The following is a 22,518-nucleotide window of genomic DNA, read 5'->3' as shown; positions in this document are numbered from 1 at the left end:
CCGCCCGACGCCGTTTCTGGAGCGGCGCGGCGATGCGATGCGCTGCTCGCCTCTGCTGCTTGCGTAACGCCGCGGCGTCGGCTGCGGCGCCGTTTGACCTTTGAGTGCGGCCGGCTACCGCCTGCACCTGTGCCCCGCGCAGCCCGCAGGTGAAGGTGAAGGCGCTCCTTCTCAACAGCCCTCCAGTGCCAAACAATTACGACTTTACCTATACGATAGGTATTAGCGAAAATTTTATTTACTATGTTCTTGCAAGTACCGTTCGTCCGTCTTATTGTAGTCAATATTGTGCAGGTAGCGCAAAATCCAACTTCAGATCTTTTTCTTGACGTCCGTGGTGGTCTTCACTCTACCGTATGTAGCACCTCGAAAGGAAACATCACACGTTACATTATTATCCAGTAGCGATCCGGGTTCCTTGCAGCACAAATGTTGCAGCTGTATCAGGCCAAACAAGGGGACTTCTTGTGGTGTCACCGCCAGACACCACACTTGCTAGGTGGTAGCCTTTAAATCGGCCGCGGTCCGTTAGTATACGTCGAACCCGCGTGTTGCCACTATCAGTGATTGCAAACCGAGCGCCGCCACACGGCAGGTCTAGTCTAGAGAGACTCCCTAGCACTCTCTCCAGTTGTACAGCCGACTTTGCTAGCGATGGTTCACTGACTGCATACGCTCTCATTTGCAGAGACGACAGTTTAGGATAGCCTTCAGCTACGTCATTTGCTACGACCTAGCAAGGCGCCATATTCAGTTACTACAAGAATGTATTCTGAACAGATAATATTGTGAATCATGTACCGTCAAGATAGAAGTTCATCATTAATGGATTAAAGTTAAGTATGAAACTAATTACGTCTGCTTTCTGGATTCTAATTCCTTGTCATGTTCCAGACCTCACGTCAGTATAGTTCTTCCCTACTCACGGAAGCCAGCGTGAGCTAAAACGCGTGCATGTGAGCCCCCTCTCGTAACACGGTGTTGGCTCTTCTGCCAACTCAACAATTCTCTAGCCGTCTGGATTAGCCGCTTGACACGGCGTTCCGGCCGCTATGAAATACGCTCATGTACAGTAAAAACAGAACACCTTGAACGAGTAGATTTAGGACGCTCATATTCACAGGGCATGTACATTAGTAGTTCGGACATAGAGGAGATTCAGAGAGACAGGAACTGGCGATGACATGCCTCGCTCAGACCGCCCAAGGGCTACTACTGCAGTGGATGATCGCTACCTGCGGATTATGGCCTGGAGGAACCCTGACAGCAACGCCATCATGTTGAATAATGCTTTCCATGCACACACAGGACGTCGTGTTACGACTCAAACTGTGCGCAATAGGCTGTATGATGTGCAGCTTCGCTTCCGACGCCCATGGCGAGGTCCATCTTTGCAACCACGACACCATGCAGCGCGGTACGGACGAGCCCAACAACATGCCGAATGGACCGCTCAGGATTGGCATCACGTTCTCTCCATCGATGAGTTTCGCATATGCCTTCAACCAGACAATCGTCGGAGACGTATTTGGAGGCAACCCGGTCATCCTGAACGACTTCAACACACCGATCAGTGAGTGCACAAGGTGGAAGTTCCCAGCTATTTTTGAGTGACATTATGTGGGGCCGACGTACGCCGCTGGTGGTCATGGAAGGCGCCGTAACGGCTGTACGATACGTGAATGCCACTCTCCAACCTATTGTGCAACCATATCTGCAGCATATTGGCGAGGTATTCGTCTTCATGGACGACAATTCACGCCCCCATCGTACACGTTTTGTGAATGACTTCCTTCAGGATAACGACATCGCTCGACTAGAGTGGCCATCAAGTTTTCCAGACATGAACCCTATCGAACATTCCTGGGATAGACTGAAAAGGGCTGTTTATGGACGACGTGTCCCACCAAGCGCTCTGAACGATCCACGCTGATTCGCCGTTGAGGAGTGGGACAATCTGGACCAACAGTGCCTTGATGAACTTGTGGACAGTATGCCACGACGAATGCAGGCATGCATCAGTACAAGAGGACGTACTACTGGGTACCCACCAACCACTCTGAGAGATAGAAACCGAATCGCCGTTGAGGGGTGGGACAATATGGATCAACAGTGCTTTGATGAACTTGTGGATAGTACGCCACGACGAATACAGGCATGCATCAATGCAAGAGGACTTGCTACTGGGTATTAGAGGTACCGGTGTATCAGCAATCAGGACCACCACCTCTGGAGGTCTCGCTGTATGGTGGCGCAACATGCAATGTGTGGTTTTCAAGGGCAATAAAAAGGGCGGAAATGATGTTTATTCCAGTTTTCTGTACCAGTTCCGGAGCTCTCGGGACGGAGGTGGTGTAAAACGTTTTTTGATGTGTGTACGTCCACAAACCCAGAGGATGCAGAGTCAGTCATGTATTTCGTTCTCAAGACCGACAGGCTAGCTACTAAGCAGTTGGTCATAATGTTTTGACCGATCGCGTATATTTTTTAGGACGCAAAGCGAAAAGTTATTCAGTAACTTTGGGCATTACGGGCATTTCAACAGCTGTCTTTTTATCTATTTATTTATTTATCTGCAGCAGTTTTGTGTAAATATGCCACTGATCAAAGAGTTTGTCATCCTAGTTTACGCCTTTTTCAACACAAAATATGTACAGTTTTTGCTGCTTGTTATCTGATATGGGTGTACGCTGATGTCATTTACTAAAGTGCTTTAATCGGGTGTTAAATTCACATATCCAGCATTTTAAGTAGCTGTGGTAAATAAACACATGTTATAAATGTTTGCTCTAGATTCTTCTATCTGATTTTGACCTGTCTTTGATAATTGCCGTAAAATCCTTATAAACTTGATTGCACAGAAGTTTTGTTTCAGTATTTCATTTTCCATCCACGATATACTGCACCCTAGCGAAGGTACAGCGCAGATTATTATAACTCAAGCCGGCCGCTGTGGCCGAGCGGTTCTAGTTGCTTCAGTCCGGAACCGCGCTGCTGCTACGGTCGCAGGTTCGAATCCTGCCTCGGGCATGGATGTGTACGCTGTCCTTGGGTTAGTTAGGTTTAAGTAGTTCTACGTCTAAGGGACTGATGACCTCAGACGTTAAGTCCCAGAGTGCTTAGAGCCATTTGAACCATTATAACTTTCATTCGCACTTCTGGGTCTCCAGACGGGTAGCAGCAGCACGGGACGGGAAGTATTGGCATCGGCTGATTGGTCAATTCCACTCTGTCTTGCTCGCTCTGCACGTAATCTGGTTGTGGTATCGTTATGGTGCATCTCCTTATTCTTACTCCTAGCGCTTAGTCATTGGCTTGGAATGGCGCTTAATTGTGCGTTCTCGTCTTCATTGCTGAAAAACGTAACAAAATCTGGACAGTCCGAACTTGTATGCGTTTGGCAGGACATGATAAACCCAAGCAAATGGTTCTAAGCACTATTGGACTTAACATCTTAGGTCACCAGTCCCCGAGACTTAGAACTACTTAAACTAACTGAAGAGATCACACACATCCATGTCCGGGGCAGGATTCGAACCTGCGATCGTAGCAGCATCGCGGTTCCGGACTGAAGCTCCTAGAACCGCTCGGCCACAGCGGCCGTAAACCCTAGCAACCCTAAATATTATCCACTCAGTCAAGATTGACATGATGTGTGGTGTCTGTGGTAAACACTTTAATGCTGTCATAAAGCTCGTCCGTACGCTCGCATTTTGTTCATTAGACGAGAGTGCAAAACTTATCGTATGCCTTCCCGAAGTCGAGGAACACGGCATAGGTGACTGCCGGTATCTACTGCGTTCTGGGTCTCGCGGTGTGTTGGCGTCATTGGAATCCTGCGAGGACTGCGCAGTGGTGGCACTGCAGACAAGTGGCTGGCAGCTTCCGAGCGGGAGCGGGCACAAAGGCTTGTTTACAGGGAGTCTGGAGGATGTCTGCACGGAGGGTGCTCACTGGCTGCCCCTCCCTCCTGCCAGCCGTGTTTACGAGCGGCGCGGCGGCTCCCGGTGTGCGGACAATGGACGCAGCCAGCCACCAGCAGCCGCCACCAGCGATTGTGTGCACCTTCCTCTGCTGCACTGCCTCGCACTCAACAGCTCCAGCAGTACTGCAAGTGGTATAGCTTGTGTCCTCGAGAGGTGGGAAACGGAAAGAGAAATTATATCACAGCAGAAAACGAAACGAAGTATCCACACACCCCTATATGGTGAGACACTGACCAATAAATGTTAAGGAGACGTCTAGCGGTTCTAGGCGCTCAGTCCGGGACCGCGGGACTGCTACGATCGCAGGTTCGAATCCTGCCTAGGGCATGGATGTGTGTGATGTCCTTAGGTTAGTTAGGTTTAAGTAGTTCTAAGTTCTAGGGGACTGATGACCACACATGTTAAGTCCCAGAGTGCTTAGAGCCAATTGAACCATTATAAAATCGGAGGTCTGTACACTCGTTATAATACCTTGGGCGTTCAGGTATCACTGCGCGAGTGTGATCCGCGAGGAGAAAAGGTTCTACGTTAGCAGCAATCTCATTGGCTGCGTGACATATTACTACGCGGATCGGCGGAAGCAGAATTTGGTCCGTCTCTAAGACAGCGCCATCTCGTAGTGCGGAAACGGACATGCGCTGCGCCTGCGCTGTTGTGCTTAGCGGGGCGCGCTCTAGTGGGAAAGTATTGTACGCGCTGACTACGCGGAACTATGTACACAACACGACCAGTTGCAATGGATAAAGAAATTCTTTACCTAGGTTTCGACAAATACACATTTGTCTTCTTCAGAAGGTAACCAAAGGGCAATGAACATCATAGCTTACATTAGAAAAGATTGAAACTTAGAAGCCAAGAATAAATTTTAAGACAAATTAGAGAACTCTTGCATTACAGAAGTTACTCTACCTAATACTGATAACTTACACGTTGCCTTTGAACGCCAATTGGCACATGTTTCTCGGCACGAGCGCCACCTGCCCTGTTTTCATAGTAACTACGCTCGCCGATTACACTAAGTCGGTTGTGAGCTCTGCAAGATCCGTGAGCTATTTTATATTAACGTGACAAACCCTAATTCTAGGTCTATATTTTATTTTTGACCCATGGATCTATGCCGACAATTGCAAAAGCGGCGATGGTAGATTTGTCTTTACTAATGTAAAATTGTAAGTACCAGTCTTCGTTATCATACTTCTGTAATGCAAGAGTTATCTAATTTGTCTTAAGATTTATTCTTGGGTTGTAAGTTTCACACTTCTCTAATGCAAGCTGTGATGTTCATTGCCCTTGTCGAAACCTACGTAAAGACTTTCTTTATCCATTGCAACTGGGCGGCTGTTTATAATTTTATTCCACACGTTCATCTAAATGATTCGCCTAGGTGGGCAATGAATCCTCAAAAAAATGTCTCTGAGCGCTATGGGACTTAACTTCTGAGGTCATCAGTCCCCTAGAACTTAGAACTACTTAAACCTAACCAACCCAAGGATATCACACACATCCATGCCCGACGCACGATTCGATCCTGCGACCGTCGCGGTCACGCGGTTCCAGACTGTTGCACCTAGAACGCTAGGCCACTCCGGCCGGCAATGAATCCTGAACCTTCAGTATGGTTGCACAACTACGTTTGACCTCCACCAGGAATCTAAAATTGGCGAGTATGGAGAAGATGGATGGGGAATGCAGACAGGTGTCGCTAGGAGTCAGTGTGAGTCAGCCGAGGAGCGTAGCGAAATACTCCGCACATTTGTTATAAACACGGCGTCCGGGTGGCGCAGTGATCAGTGCAACTGCCAAGTACAGTGAAGCGCCACAGAAACTGGTACAGACATGCTAATTCAAATACATAGATTTGTAAACAGGTAGAATACGGCGCTGTGGTTGGCAACGACTATAGGAAACAACAAATGTCTAGCGCAGTTGTTAGTAGGTTACTGCTGCTATAATAGCAGGTTATCAAGATTTAGGTGAGTCTGAACTTGTTGGTACAGTCATCTACGAGCGATGGAACACAGCATCTCCGAGGTAGCGTCGAAGTGGCGATTTTCCCATACGACCATTTCACGTGAATATCATGAATCCGATAAAACATCAAATCTCCGACATTGCTGCGACCGGAGAAACATCCTACAAGAACGGGACCAACGACGACTGAAGAGAATCGTCCAATGTTACAGAAGTGCAACACTTCCATAGATTGCTGCAGATTTCAATGCTGGGCCACCAACAGGTGTCAGCGTGCGAGCCATTCAAAAAAACATCATCGATATGGGCTTTCGGAGCCGAAGACCCACTAGTGTACCTTTGATGACTGCACAGCACAAAGCTTAACGTCTCGCCTGGGCCCATCAACAGCGACATTGGACTGTTGATTACGGAAAACATGTTGCCTGGTCGGACTAGTCTCATTTAAAATTGTATCGAGCGGATGGATGTGTGTGTGTATGGAGACAAGCTCGTGAATCCATGGACTCTGCATGTCAGCAAAGGCTGTTCAAGCTGGTGGAGGCTCTGTAATGGTGTAGGGCGTCTGCAGCTGGAGTGATGTGGGACCCCTGATAAGGCAATACACGACTGTGACAGGTGAAACGTTCGCAAGCATCCTGTCTGTTCACCTGCTTCCATTCATGTCCATTGTATGTAAATAAGTTATGCAAAACTGCAACCAGTCACTTTTTTGACTAATTATGTTTTATTCCATGAACCGGTTTTCGAACCTTTTCAGGTTCATCTTCAGATGTTTTCAGGAAATATAGGCGGCAATAATGATGTAACTTCCTGAAATCATCTAAAGATGAACCTGAAAAGGTTCGAAAACCAGACATGAACGTTATTGAGCTTATCTGGGACGTCTTGCAAACGATCTGCACGCCGTCCTACTCATACGGATTTATGGACGGCCCTGCAGGGTTCATGGTGTGAATTGCCTCGAGCACTACTCCAGATATTAGTCGAGTCCATGCCACGTCGTGCTGGTGCACTTCTGCTTGCGCGTGAGGTCCCTACACGATATTAGGCAGGTGCACCAGTTTCTTTGTCCCTTCAGTGTAAATTCTCCATCGGTATACTCCAAATGAGAAGTTTATCCGTCGTACTAAGACATGGGTCAAAGGAATGTCGATATGTTGTCTGTCCCACAACAGTAACAACAGCATTCTTAATTTTGAGCTTTTCTGTAGGGATGTTTTACTCGTCTCCAGCACCACCCGCGCTGTCGGCAGTACTATGCCAAATTGTTGAGCCGTGTGTTGTTGGCCCCTCCTCACAGCTGGCATGTGCCGGTCATGAGAAGATAACTTGATTGTGAATGTCTGGTTTCCAGCAGAGGAACAGTGACTGGGACATACGACATTTTTCTTCGAGACGACGTGCTCGGTCCTCGTCTGCAGGACACGGTGGTTACCATGTAACCTCTAGCAGACAACGGTGGGTGCGCACCCTTTTTGTTTGTTACGCAGGGAGAGCATTTTATTTCTATTATTCATTATTGTAAAATGGTTGTTTTTGTTTTTATTACCAGAAGAACCAATTATGCAGCATAACACTGATGCGTTTCCGCCTTTATCTGTGGTAAATGTAAAAGAAAAAAGTACTTAAGGCGGAAAAAAGCCAAACTGACAATCACACAAGAGACAAAAAGAAAAAGCTCAGTCGGAAGAAAGGATTCTGCATTCCACTCTTGGTCCGACACTCAGTTTCAATCGGACAGGAACCTTCAGAATGCAGAACATCATGTGCACAGAAATGGGCGGTGATATTAGAGCACACACATTCCGATATTCCGTGGGCACTGAGAACTCTTCATATGTAGGGGGGAAAATGTTAGGCAGAACATCCCGCTATATCCTGTGGAATTCCAATGGGAGGCCTTCGGTTTGACCGATATTTGGAGAACTTCATCTGCCAGTGTGGGTGATGCCAAGAGTGCAGTATGAAGTAGGTTGTGTTACTGTATCGGGGTGTTTTCCGTGGTTAGGTTGTGATTCCCTTACTGCACTTAAGAAAACACTGAATTCGGAAGGCCGTGAACACCTTTTAGAGCATCGTATACTGTATATCATAGAGGAACAGCTTGGTGACGGTGAGTGTAGCACCCTGACAAGTTCTTTCTGTCATAAACCAGCATCTGTGAGGCAATGGTTTGTAGACAATAACATTCCTGAAATGGAGTGGTTTTCCAAGGGTCCCTATCTGAACCCAATGGAACATCTTTGGCATGTGCGTGGGTGTCGACTACGCACAAGACCTCACCGTCCAACATCGCTATTTTCTCTGAGTTCTGCTCATTAGAAACAATGGGCTGTCGTTCCTGTGTAGACGTTCACACACCTCACTGAAAGTGTCCCCAACAGGGCTCAAGCCGTCATAAAGTTGACCGGTGCACGCACTTAATATATTGAAGAAAAAAAAAACCTACCTAAAAGCTCTCTTCTGAACACCACGTTGCAAGGCATCCCAGATGTGCTGAATAATGTTCATGTCTGGGGAGTTTGGTGGCCAGCACAAGTGTTTAAACTCAGAAGAGTGTTCCTGGAGCCACATTGTAGCAATTTTGGACGTACGGGGTGTCACATTGTCCTGCTGGAATTGTCCAAGCCTGTTCTTGCAAGATTTTTTCCGGCCTCTGTATTATCGAAGATTTGATGTTTTACCGGACTTCTGGTATTCACGGTACACATGTGATATGGTCGTACGGGAAAATCCCCACTTCATCGCTACCTCGGAGGTGCTGTGTCCCATCCCTCGTGCGTCAACTAATACACTACGTTTAAACTCATTTAAATCTTGATAACCTGCCATTGTAGCAGCAGTAACCGATCTAACAATTGTGCCAAACACTTGTCTCATATCGACGTTGCCGACCGCAGCGCCGTATTCTGCCTCTTTACATACCTCTGTATTTGAATACGCATGCTTATCCTAGTTTCTTTAGCGCTTCAGTCTATTAACATCCTCTAGTAGGTGTCTGGTAACTTATGATCTGACAGTGTATGTGATGAGGGCCTAAAAGGATGCGCAGAAAAACTAGACTGCGAATCTGCGGTAGAAACAGAATGAGAGAGCACCGAAGAGAGTGGTGAACTTCTACGAAATAGCTGGAAATTAGTTACACTTGATATCGGCAGTGATCCTTGTAGCAGTCTTGTTCAGACTTGCGTACCCATGCAAGACATATTTATTTGTTAGAAATTTTCTTACTTGACGGATGTTGGGCGTTTTGCAGAAGAGCATAAAAACGATTGTCTAGCAGCAAAAATATATTTATAGTATATGCACTGAAGCTCAGAAACGAACTGATCTGAGAAAACATCAGTAGAACTCAGAAAATGCACAGCGCCGTCTATCATGCTTAAACGAAACTAAATGGTTAACGTACGAACCGAAGACAGTTGCCACGACCCAAGACGCTCTGTTTATGTACTTTTTGAAGAGTTGACCGATGAAAGGCTGCTATATTAAGACTGCACACAAACCAGTCTGCAGGCGTATGAGTCGAAGGACTTTAATGGGAGGTACTAATTGAGAAGGGAGTGGCACAGAGTCGAAGCCTATCCGCCTGTGTTATTCAATCTGCATACTAAGCAAACAGTAAAGGAAAAACTAAAAAGGAATATGGAAGGGGAATTAAAGTTCAGGGTGACGAAATATACTACTGCCTAATTCTGTCGAAGGCGGCAGATGACTTGGACGATTAGTTAAATGGAATGGAAATTATTTTAAAAACATAAGCTGAAGAACGAAATAAATATAACAAGAGTAATGAGTGTAGTCGAATTAAATGAGATGGTGCTGAGGGAATTATGTTAGGAGACAATGTAAAACATTAGACGAGGTTTGTTGTTCAGTCAGAAAAATAACCATCGATAGCAGAAATAAAGAGGATACAGACTCGCAATACCAAAGAAAACTTTTCTGAAGAAGTGCAGTTTGTTAACAACTGTTAGAAATTTAAGTGTCAGCAAGTCTTTTCTGGAAGTATTTGTATACGAATTGACGTGAAAAAGAGACCATAAATAATATTTCCGAGAAGCAAGTGCTGTATATAGTATAGAATAAATCGAGAAATGGGTGGATAGGATGACCAATGAAGAGGTAATGAATGGAGTCAGGAAGGATATGTCTTTGTGCCACAACTTGACTAAAACAAGGCTTGATGTGACACATTCGTATTTTTGGGAAGTGGTGGCAAGGATGCGGGGGGAGGGGGGGGGGGGGTGGCTTGTAAAGTAAGACCAAGGCTTGACTTTAGCAAGCAGGTTCAGATGGATGAAGGTTGACAGTAGTTATGCAGAGATGAAGAAACTTTTGCAAGACTGAGTAGCATGAAGAGCTGTATGAAATCGGTCTCCGTAGTGAGGACATAAACAAGAAGAAGATTCATGAGCCTGTTAAACTGATGGGGCGTAAGATTGAGTTTGGAGTACGGAGAACCTTGCTGCAAGATGGGTGCATACGCATGATCACTCCAAGAGACTTTCGAGGAAATACATTTCGAAATCGTTTCTGATTAATTTCGACTATAGTCCGAACGGCATTATCTGTAGATGAAATAACGACTCAGAGTAAAAAACAGAGTAGAAATGAGAAAGACGGCGGCTACCTATGTTGTCATGTGTTGATTGCTTCGTAGCATACGATTATTGGAAAAAATCGTAAAATAGGGGAAGCTGCTTAATGCTCAAAGTCGCTGGGCAGTTTTCGTATTGAGTTTAGGGAGAAACGAAGAAATTACATAGTATAAATCGGTCTTTAGAATTAAGGTATTTAGATATTTTTATCGAATTTACCAGTCGATTCTAGTACTTCATTCTCCTATTCAAGAGGCTTTTACTCCTGTACAACAATATGGAAACTACGGAGACAGATGCCTTCCAGTTTAATGGTATAGTAGCTTGAGTGGGAGAACGTGTGAGCTCACAGTAAACCTGTCGCGAATACCAGTATGAGCGGCGGTGACGTAAGCACTGCGTCACCAGCTTCGCTAGACGCGTGTAACGTCAGCTGGGCGCCTGTCCTGTCCAGTCCTGGAGTGGTCTTGTGACTAGCTCGCCCACGTCCGCCGACAAGTCACCGGGGTCGCGAGCGAGTCAAGAACCTGCGCCGGCGCAATCGGCTTCCTCATACCTACTTGGCGGCTGAGGTGGTTACCCTAGTTTTTATAATGCATCTTCTCACCGTCCCAGGACCCAAGGAACAGCAGCTGTATCAATCACTAAACCTCCCCCCTAACAACTCCTTAAACAATTGAACTCTCATGTATACCACAGCTTCAAGCAAAATAGATAACATTCCATCAGAATCTCTAAAATCATTGAGCGAAGTGGCAACTAAAGGGCTATTCATGCTGGTATGTAAAAGTGTATAAGTCTGGCGATATGCACTATTTGATCAAAAGTATCCGGACACCCCTAAAAACATAGTTTTTCACATTAGCCGCATTATGCTGCCACTTACTGCCAGGTACTCCATATCAGCGACCTCAGTAGTCATTACACATTGTGAGGGAGCAGAATGGGGCGCTCCGCGGAACTCACGGACTTCGAACGTGGTCAGGTCATTGGATTTCACTTGTCTCATACGTCTGTACGCGAGATTTCCACACTCCTAAACATCCTTAGGTCCACTGTTTCCGATGTGATAGTGAAGTGGAAACGCGGAGGGACGCGTACAGCACAAAAGCGTACAGGCCGACCTCGTCTGTTGACTGACAGAGACGGCCAACATTTGAAGAGGGTTGTAATGTGTAATACGCAGACATCTATCGAGACCATCACACAGGAATTCCAAACTGCATCCAGATCCACTGCAAGTACTATGACAGTTAGGCGGGAGGTGAGAAAATTTGGATTTCATGGTCGAGCGGCTACTCATAAGCCACACATCACGCCAGTAAATGCCAAACGACGCCTCGCTTGGTGTAAGGAGCGTAAACATTGGACGACTGAAAAACCTTGTTTGGAGTGACGAATTGATGAGAACAATCCTAACACTGAACTGTTCACAGTAGCGCACTCTCTGCCCTACCTTCCCACTCATAACGAATCCTACTTCCGTTATAAATCATTTTTTGCTGTTGTTCATATTACCCTATACTCACCTGAACAGAAGTCCTTGTCTTCTTTCCATTTCGCTTCACTGACCCCCCACTATCCAAGTTTTCTCAGCTCCCGCCTCAATGTCATAGTATTTGCAGTGTATTCTGATGCAGTTTGGAATTCCTGTGTGATGGTCTGGATAGATGTCTCCCTATTACACATTACGACCCTCTTCAACTATTGGCCGTCTCTGTCAGTCAACAGACGAGGTCGGCCTGTACGCTTTTGTGCTGTACGCGTCCCTTCACGTTTCCACTTCACTATCACATAGGAAACAGCGGACCTAAGGATGTTTAGGAGTGTGGAAATCTCGCGTACAGACGTATGACACAAGTGAAACCCAATGACCTGACCACGTCCGAAGTCCGTGAGTTCCGCGGAGCGCCCCATTCTGCTACCTCACAATGTGTAATGACAACTGAGGTCGCTGATATAGAGTACCTGGCAGTAGGTGGCGGTACAATACACCTAATATGAAAAACTTATGTTGTTGGAGTGTCCGGATACTTTTAATGACACAGTGAATCTGCATTATTTCAGGAGATTAGATGTGTTTCACAGTAAGTGAAGATGAACAAGTGCTTGTAGCTTTTAAGGTATTTATTTTGGAGCCCATCGTTACTGTCTTTTTTTTGCATTTAATGACAGTTACTGTCATTTCCCTTAATGTTTACTACTTCTTCTGGAATATCATGCGTAGGTTTTGATTTTAATATTTTTTTCCCTTAAAACTTTAACGTAAGATTATACCTCTTGATGAGTAAATGATGACAGCAGATTAAATTTTTAATTCGGTCGGCTATGAAATATTGAAAATCATATTTTAGCTGCCCCTGGTTGCTGTCAGTTAGGCAACCTGCAACGGAAAACGAAGCCAGATTACCGTTTAAGGCGTTTAGTAATGGAGATTTCACATTCGCCTGACTTTGATAGTAAAGCGTGTTTCAGATGTACCCATTCCAAATAATGTAGTTTAAAATAATACTTCAGTTACTGCCGTGACAAAAACAGCACGTGAACGTGAAGGTATTCGTCCCTTGTTTTCCGTCTGGTAATGTGCACAACTCACATCTGACGAAAAGCCCCGGGTTCGATTCACGGATTCCACTTGAAATGACCTTTTTTTTCATTTTCCCACGGCGTAATTATCTTGACTGTGATACACGTCCACTCCAGAGACCAAAACACAAGCCATTTCACTAGATAAGCGAATAAATTTAAACGCAGTCAGCCTAAATGACGAAAATGTTGCAGACCGGTGTGACGTCTCTCGGCCGTTTTCCAAATATGCAATCTCATTTTGTAGTGTTAAACATGTACTGAATATATACAGTTAGCATATTACTGGACATAAAAACAGCAAACAGTCACACTTAATTACATTTAACGATTTTATCGCCAGTCACGTACAGTTTTATGCTTTCATACAACAGTAGTCCAGTACTCAAATTCAAAACAATTAGGATGATGTCACAGGTTATCGATGTACAAGGCGCGCAGTTTTTTTTCCAGTGCCAACTCAAGTAAATTTTTGAAGAAAACTACTGTCTAAATGGCCTTGTTATTAGTTTTACGAAGACCTTCCACTCTACAAGTATCATTCTACCTGTGGCACTACACAGTCCAAACGGAGTCCTTTCTGTGGGGACATCTGTGAGCTGAAAGCACAATGAGGTGGCTGGCAGTATGTCGGTAGTACCTCACGCCCCTTTGAGCGAGTAGGTCAGTCGATGGAACGTATTTCTGTGATTACGTTTTTTTATTATTATTTTATTTTATTATTTTTTTTTTTTTTCGAGATAGAACTAGCCTTCACGATAGTGCTCGTTTCTTGAAACTGATTTCGTATGTTTACACGGTATGTAATTCAAGTTCGTATTTGCGTCGTCCACTCTTTCAAAAAAATGGTTCAAATGGCTCTGAGCACTATGGGACTCAACTGCTGTGGTCATTAGTCCCCTAGAACTTAGAACTACTTAAACGTAACTAACCTAAGGACATCACACACATCCATGCCCGAGGCAGGATTCGAACCTGCGACCGTAGCAGTCGCACGGTTCCGGACTGCGTGCCTAGAACCGCAAGACCACCGCGGCCGGCAAAAAGAAATGATCTTCCCTAATTGTACAGCTATAAATTTAAGTGTTTAAGACACTTTTCACAACTGTGCAAAACAGACGATGTTCTGTTTATATACGTTACCACATGCTATGGTTTTCCTTCGTTTTTATGTTTTTTATTGGACTTGTTTTCTTTCACAGTTTGTCATCTGCTATCATATAGAACCTAATGTAGGAAAGATACTTATTTCGAAATTTTACGATTGGGAATGTTATGGTTAGGCCTAAATTAACTGGTTCTGTAGGGAAGTTTGTTTGTTTATTTGTGTGTGTGTGTGTGTGTGTGTGTGTGTGTGTGTGTGTGTGTGTGTGTGTATGTATGTGTGTGTGTGTGATTTCACTTACTTTGTCTGGTTTCCCTATTATCTTCGCTGTGAAGACCTGCACTATATACTAATATCGCAAACTAAGTTGACAATCGACACTGTGACTGATGGAAGAGACTGTAAATGCATTTCCCATATACAGTCGCTCGCATCAGCCGCTATGCCGAGTGCCAACTTAGTTTGCGCCAATGATAGCTTTCACTGTCCCTGTTTACAAACTACGAAAACAAAATAGCGGACAAGCGAACAGTTGGATGCGTTCTGTGCGGAAGTTTTGAACCTGTGTGAGGTATATATGGCATTTTGTGCGTGTGAGCAGGTGAATGAGTGTGTGTGGGTTTTATTTATTCATTTAATTACTTTTTATTCATTTCCTTTATTTATATTTTGCACGCTGGCGTACTTGAGGACGGCGATTCAGATTCCCGCCCGGCCAACAGATTTCGATATTCTGTGGTTTCCTTAAATAAGTTAAGGCAAATCTAAGGATAGACTCCTTTGAGGGAATATCCGATTTTCTCCAGTTACAATTTGTTCTACGTTAAACAATTAAAACAGGCACACGGCCTCACGGTTGCAGTTGAAGGCTGCCTAACCAAACCCTTTCAGGACAACAAAAATTTGGTTTTCAGTACTTCATTTACTTATTGTCCAGCTTTAAAAATTTAAAATGCTGTAATTATCTACTCATTAAGAAGTATGATCTTATGTCAATGGTTTAACACAATAAGTAAAATATAAAGTTAGAAACTATATGTATCTCTTGTGGAGGCGTATCCCGCGGCGTGCTATTCACACTACACTCACATTGAGAACACTTTGTGGCATCCAACAAACTTTTCACAGTATTTCAAACTTTCTATTTGCAAATATTCGCTGTCCATACAGTAAAACTGCAGCGTTAAGGATAACGTTCTAGTTTATTACTGATTCACTACTAGCTCTATTCGCAACACACTTTGCAGAGTGTCACGTATACTACTGAATTTACTTGCAAAATTATATCGTTATGCGACACATAGTTCAGGATATATCAGTTCATACACATTGAAACGGTATTGGTAAATGGAAGTTCAGTTCTGTAAAGGACCGGTGTGGGGACTGTAGTCGACGGAACGTTAAATATTGACCTTCCTTTCTTACTGTGTAGCGAGGAAGACGTTTGTTTGCGTTTGTTGTGGTCTTCAGTCCAGAGACTCGTTTGATGCAGCTCTCCCTACTTCTCTATGCTGTGCAAACCTCTTCATCTCTGAATAACTACTGCAACCTACATCCTTCTGAATCTGCTTAGTGTATTCATCTCTTGGTCTCCCTCTACGATTTTTACCCTTCACGCTGCCCTCCAATACAAAATTGGTGATCCCTTGATGCCTCAGAACGTGTCCTACCAAACGATCCTTTCCTCTACTCAAGTTGTGCCATAAATTCCTCTTCTCCTCAATTCTATACAGTACCTCCTCATCAGTTACGTGATCTACCCGTCTAATCCTTAGCATTCTTCTGTAGAACCACATTTCGAAAGCTTCTATTCTCTTCTTGTCTACACTGTTTATCGTCCATGTTTCACTTCCATAAAAATACTTTCAGAAAAGACGTCCTGACACTTAAATCTATACTCGATGTTAACAAAGTTCTGTTCTTCAGAAACGCTTTCCTTGCCATAGCCAGGCTACATTTTATATCCTCTCTACTCCAACCATCATCAAGTATTTTGCTACCCAGATAGCAGAACTCATTTACTACTTTAAGTGCTTCATTTCCTAATCTAATTCCCTCAATATCACCTGATTTAATTCGACTACATTCCTCGTTTTGCTTTTGTTGATGTTCATGTTATATCCTCCTTTCAAGACACTGTCCATTCCGTTCAATTGCTCTTCCAAGTCCTTTGCTGTCTCTGACAGAATTACAGTGTCATCGGCGAACCTCAAAGTTTTCATTTCTTCTCCATGGATTTTAATTCCTACTCCAACTTTTTCTTCTGTTTCCTTTACTGCTTGCACAATATATAGATTGAATAACATCGGGGATAGCCAAAAATTCTGTCTCACTCCCTTCTCAATCACTTGCATGCCCCTCGAGTCTTTGACTGCCATCTGGTTTCTGAACAAATTGTTAACAGCCTTTCGCTCCATGTGTTTTACAGCTGCCACCTTCAGAATTTGAAAGAGATTATTCCAGTCAACATCGTCAGAAGCTTTTTCTATGTCTACATATGCTAGAAATGTAAGTTTGCCTTTCCTTAATCCATCTTCTAAGATAAGTCTTAGGATGAGTATTGCCTCGCGTGTTCCAAACTGATCTTCCCCAAGGTCGGCTTCTACCAGTTTTTCAATTCGTTTGTAAAGAATCTGTGTTAGTAGTTTGCAGCCATGGCTTATTAAACTAGTAGTTCTGTAATCTTCACGCCTGTCAACACCTGATTTAATTTTTGAAGCCTGAAGGTATTTTGCCTGTCTCATATATCTTGCTCACCAACGAGGAAGATGATGTAGTATTAATGTGCTGTGTAGTGGCTTGAGCAACATATATGTAGACACAGATTAATACGAGGAAGATGACGTGGAGTTAATCTGTGTCTTCATATCTGCTGCGCGAGCCACTGTACAGCACATGGCTGAGGGTCCATTGCACCATTTTTGTCGATTATGTGTCCTGTTCTATTCGCTTGTTGAGGGAGGGGAAAAATGACAGTTTGTACGCCTCTGTAAGTACCCTAACCTTTTTTGTCTTATTCTTATGACAGCTATGCAAGAATTACGATTGTGGATACACAATGGTGGCACAGTCTTCATGGAATATAGGTGCTCTAAATATAACCAACATGGCGTCGTGAGAAATACGTCGTCCTCCTATGCAACGATTTCCACTTCAGTTTCCCGAGCATTTTCGTTGTAGTTTCGTTTGAGGTACCGATGAAGAAGACTGAAAATATAGATAGATAGATATTCAGCGATCACAGACCCTGCGGACCACGCGCTACTTCCACAAACTGCCTCCATTCCTTCCTGTTTTGTGCCCAGTGTCTCCAGGTGTCTTCGATTCCCAGGGCTGCTAGGTCCTTCGCCAGGTCGTCCATCCAGCGCTGCCTTGGTCGTCCATTGGGGCGTTTGTTGTTTGGTTTCCCCGTTAGTGCCATCTTCACCTGTCTTCCATCCGGCATAGGGGCTACATGGCCCACCCATTGTATTCTTTTGCTCTTTATCTTCTGTAGGATAGTTGTTTGTCGCATCAGAAGGTAGATTTCCTCGTTTTTCCATCTCCTCCATTGTCCGTTATCTAAAATTGGTCCCCATATCTTCCTCATTACTCTTCTTTCAATTATTAATAGCTTTTCCATTTCTCGCTTAGTCATGCTCTATGTTTCTGAACCGTACATAGCTGCTGGGCATATCACTGTGTTGTAGATTTTAATCTTAGTGTTCACTGAGATCGATTCAGAGCCGAGCGTCGCTCCGAGGGAATGCATGCATTTCATTCCCACTGCTATGCTTTCTTTGATGTCCATTGTTATGTTGTTGTCCGTGCTAAACCAAGATCCCAAGTATTTGAACTGGTGTACTCTCTTAAACCTCTTGCCGTCTATCTCAAGAAATTCTTCCTGCTCTTGTCTTCTTCCTAACTGCATGAACTCTGTTTTGTCTCGATTCACTTTGAGCCCTAGTTTCTGTGTATAATTGTCCATTTTCTGGTACATTTCTTTCAGCTCGTGCTTTGATTCAATTAGTAGTACTATGTCATTTGCATTTGCGAGACAATTTGAAGTTACCGTGCATATCTACTCGAGCTCACTCCTGTTGCCTACACTCTTTTATTACTTTCTCTAAGATGACATTGAACAGAAACCATGAGAGAGCATCCCCTTGACTGAGGCCTGCCTCAATCTCGAATGTTTCTGATGTGGCTCCTCGGAAACGTACTGCTGCCTTTGACCCTTCCATACAAGCTTGCACCATTCCCACAAGCTTCTCAGGGATTTTGGAGTCACGCATTGCATTGTATACGCTTTTCCTGTGGATGCTGTCAAATGCACTTTGAAAATCGACGAATAGGCTGTAGATATCTTTATCGTATTCCTAGTGCTTCTCAAACAATTGTCTTAGTGTGAAAATGTGATCTATTGTCGATCGGTTTGGTCGAAAGCCAGCTTGGTACTCCTGTATGTTGTTCTCTATTAATGGTTGCAATTTTCTGAGGATAATGATGGGCAGCTCCTTATACGTCACATTCAACAAGCTGATTCCTCTGTAGTTATTCCATTCCATTTTGCTTCACTTCTTGTATATTGGGCATATTGTAGCCTATTTACATTCTTCTGGTAGTGTCTCTTTCTCCTATATCAACTGGATCAGTTTATATATCTCTAAGTGTAAGCTCTCATCTCCCTCCTTGATTAATTCTAATGTTATTGTGTCCTCTCCTGGGGCTTTGTTGTTTCTGAGTCCTTCCTCACTAACTTCCCGTTGTTATCCATCGTTCCTTTCAACCGAAGTGTTTGCAGGTAATATCTCATATTGGTACGGGCGATATGAAAATATGAAAATATGGGTGTTGTAAGTACTAATGATGAAGAAGACGAAGAAGAAGAAGTTCGATTACAGTTCAAAGCTCCGTCAACGTCAAGACCATTACAGACGTAACATAATCTCGATACGAATAATGATGAAGTAAACCGACCGTCGTCTTATTTTAGGAACGATCATGGTGTTCGCATCTGTTACTTGAGGGAAACCATAGACAATTGGAATCTGAATGACGAAAGAGGGTATGGCTATTTTTCGATGATGTTATAGGATGTGCTAATATTTGTAAAAGAAAGTGATATATTTGAACAGCTGTAGGTAGAGAAATAGTTGTTAGGCAACAGTATCTGTGCCTGCGATGTCAGTACTGTGAAGCCGTAGAACGTTTGACAGCCAGTAGTGAACAGCTGCGATGTGCAGCAGGTGGGGGATTTGTTGGGCATGCAGTGTAATGCATGGACGTACTTGTGGATCTATGTGAGTTCCAGATTTATTAGAGGTGGAATGATGACTTAGAGCAACGGTTGGGTAGCATAAGGACGTAAGAAAGGGTTTGAAATGAAGAGTACGTTATTATTTGATGAGGTAAAAAGTTTATAGACTTGCATTGTTGGTCTACTTCACCCTTGTCACAGTCAAGTTTTTGATATTACTGTATTGACTGATCTTCTGAGTTAATTTACTGTGCCATGGAAGTTATTTGATTAAATGAATTTTCATATTAGAGTCTGTAAATTTTTATATGTTCCTTCCTAACTGAAATTTCAAAACTTTAAAGGTTGAGTCATGTGCTTCATTTGGATTCTGTGCCAATATTTTGAATCCAGTTTCCCTGCAGCAACTGTAGTTAGTTTTTAGCAGTATTTTTTTAGCTGTTTCCGAGTCGTCCTCTGTTGCTGTTTTTACCAGTACTTCATTTTGCAGGTGAGATTCACGATACGTGACTGTTTCATATCCTTTGCGCAATGTAGGTTCTGTCAGTTTTATTTATTTTACCAGGACCATATGTCACTGGAGAAAATTTCGTGTATGTCAGGCTACATTCTTATACAGTTCGACACTACAGTTAGGTTTTTTTTATATACAATTACTTTTTTTTCAAACCGCACTGACCAAATCTACTGCGCGTGAAATTACTGGTTTGCTTATTTATTTGCTTATGAATGAAATCAGTTTACACACACGTGGAATTCTTTTCAGTTTCATCTAAGTGATGTGGCTCTGAGCTCATTATCACTTTTAAGTTGTCAGTTCACTCTCCCAGGTTTGTATTGACGATAACACACATACAAGTGAAGGCTACTCATTTACAAGGGTTCTGCAAGTGGCTACTGTGGTGTCACCGCCAGACACCACACTTGCGAAGTTGTAGCCTTTAAATCGGCCGCGGTCCGTTAGTATACGTCGGACCCGCGTGTCGCCACTATCAGTGATTGCAGACCGAGCGCCGCCACACGGCAGGTCTAGTCTAGAGAGACTCCCTAGCACTCGCCCCAGTTGTACAGCCGACTTTGCTAGCGATGGTTCACTGTCTACATACGCTCTCATTTGCAGAGACGACAGTTTAACATGGCCTTCAACTACGTCATTTGCTACGACCTAGCAAGGCTCCGTATTCAGTTACTATAAGTACTATCTTCCAGAATATATTCTGAACAGATAATATTGTGAATCATGTACCGTCAAGAGCGACGTTTATCATTAATGGATTAAAGTTAAGTATCAAACTAATTATGTCCACTTTCTAAATTCTCATTCCTTGTCATGTTCCCCAGACCTCAGGTCAGTATAGTTCTTCCCTCCTTACGCCAGCCTGCGTGAGCTATACGCGTGAATTTCAGCCTCCACTCGTAACACGGTGTTGGCTGTTCTGCTAACTCAAAAGCTACTTCCCGATAAGAGTGCAGTACTTTGCTCACGTGGTAAGTGGTGCTCTGGATGCCTAAGAGGTGACGTTGGCCTCGATATATTCGAAGCTCAGTAGCGTCGTCGCATGGTGTCTCCAGTTTCGGGTTTGTGTCTTTAATTTGTTCCTCCAAGAACCTTCACCACTACCTCGATGTCCTTTTTTGTATTCGCTCGAAACGTCAGTTCCATTTAGATGAGCCAGGCACGTGCTTCGAGGAAAGTGAGTCACAGGCGGTTAGTGCAGAAGAAAGGTACCCACACAGGGAAATTGGCGTGAAGGCCGCGCGAGAGGCACGAATGTCCCGCGAAGGCAGGCGGCCTGTCGGGAACGGCAGTGTTGGCTCGCGATGACTGGCGAAGGCTTTGTGGCCGCATTGTGTAAGCAGGGCCGGCTGTGGCAGAGGTCCGTGCGTGGCGCCCGCCGTCGTGTTTTTCTACACCACCGGCCGCGGACGCCGGCTTCTGGGCGGCTGGTCGACCTCGGTAACCGAGCGTGAAGTTCAGACAACGGGGCCGTGAAATTGACCTAAATCGTGAGCCAGGAGGGGGAAAAATACAAAACAATTTACTCCGGCCGATTACATTCGAGTGTCTGTAACGGTGCTGATCGGGGGGACTCTGGAGCGGTGCGGTAACAATCGGGTAAACTACAAGCAATCATCTACTCGGGGATCGGTCTGAGTACCACAGTGTCTCGGTATTGGCTTTGGTATGCATTTGCCCTCCTCCTGCCACTGAAGTGGCACACCTACTCAATTATCGACCATACCTACGGTTAAACGTATTCGACGTACACATCGCATTACTAAGAAAGAAAGTACACAAATAAAGTAGATAAAAATTATAAATAGGATTGGCTACAGCGCGGAAGCGTTGTAACAAATACGAGCGTGTATGAAAACGCAGTGTCGCGATTTTTGGGGGGAGGAGAGCCGAGGTCTTCCTGCTCATGGGGTTAAAATTTTTTGGTTCAGTCTAGACCAACAGCGATTTGTATAGCTATTCGAACATCTGTCTTACTGTAGATGCGTTATTGGTTCAAAATGGTTGAAATGGCTCTAAGCACTATGGGACTTAACATCTGAGGTCATCAGTCCCCTAGACTTAGAACTACTTAAAACTAACTAACATAAAGACATCAGACACATCCGTGCCCGAGGCAGGATTCGCACCTGCGAGCGCAGCAGCAGCGAGGTTCCGGACGGAAGCGTCCAGAAACGCTCTGCCACAGCGGCCGTCCTACAGTGTGTTAAGCAAGATTTGAACGACGAACCAGAGCTGGCGCCCAGGCAAAGTTTGGGAACCAATTAATTCCGTTTTCATAATGTTTTAATTGGGTTGAAATTAATGCTCAGCTAACGGCATCGTTTTGATTGTGAACCTTTAGGATTTCACGTGCAACAACAGACAACCTTAAATGACTCCTGACTAGAGCTAGACTAATGGTTCAAATTTGGTGTAAGTGTTAACCGTTTGAAATACTCTTGCGTCTCTTGGATTTTACGTGCAAAAAGCACGTTTTTCTGGGAGGTTGCTGAAGCACGGCACTTCTG

Source organism: Schistocerca gregaria, chromosome 5 (genome assembly GCF_023897955.1).
Source record: "Schistocerca gregaria isolate iqSchGreg1 chromosome 5, iqSchGreg1.2, whole genome shotgun sequence".
Taxonomy (NCBI): Eukaryota; Metazoa; Arthropoda; class Insecta; order Orthoptera; family Acrididae; genus Schistocerca; species Schistocerca gregaria.
This window is presented reverse-complemented; position numbering follows the sequence as displayed.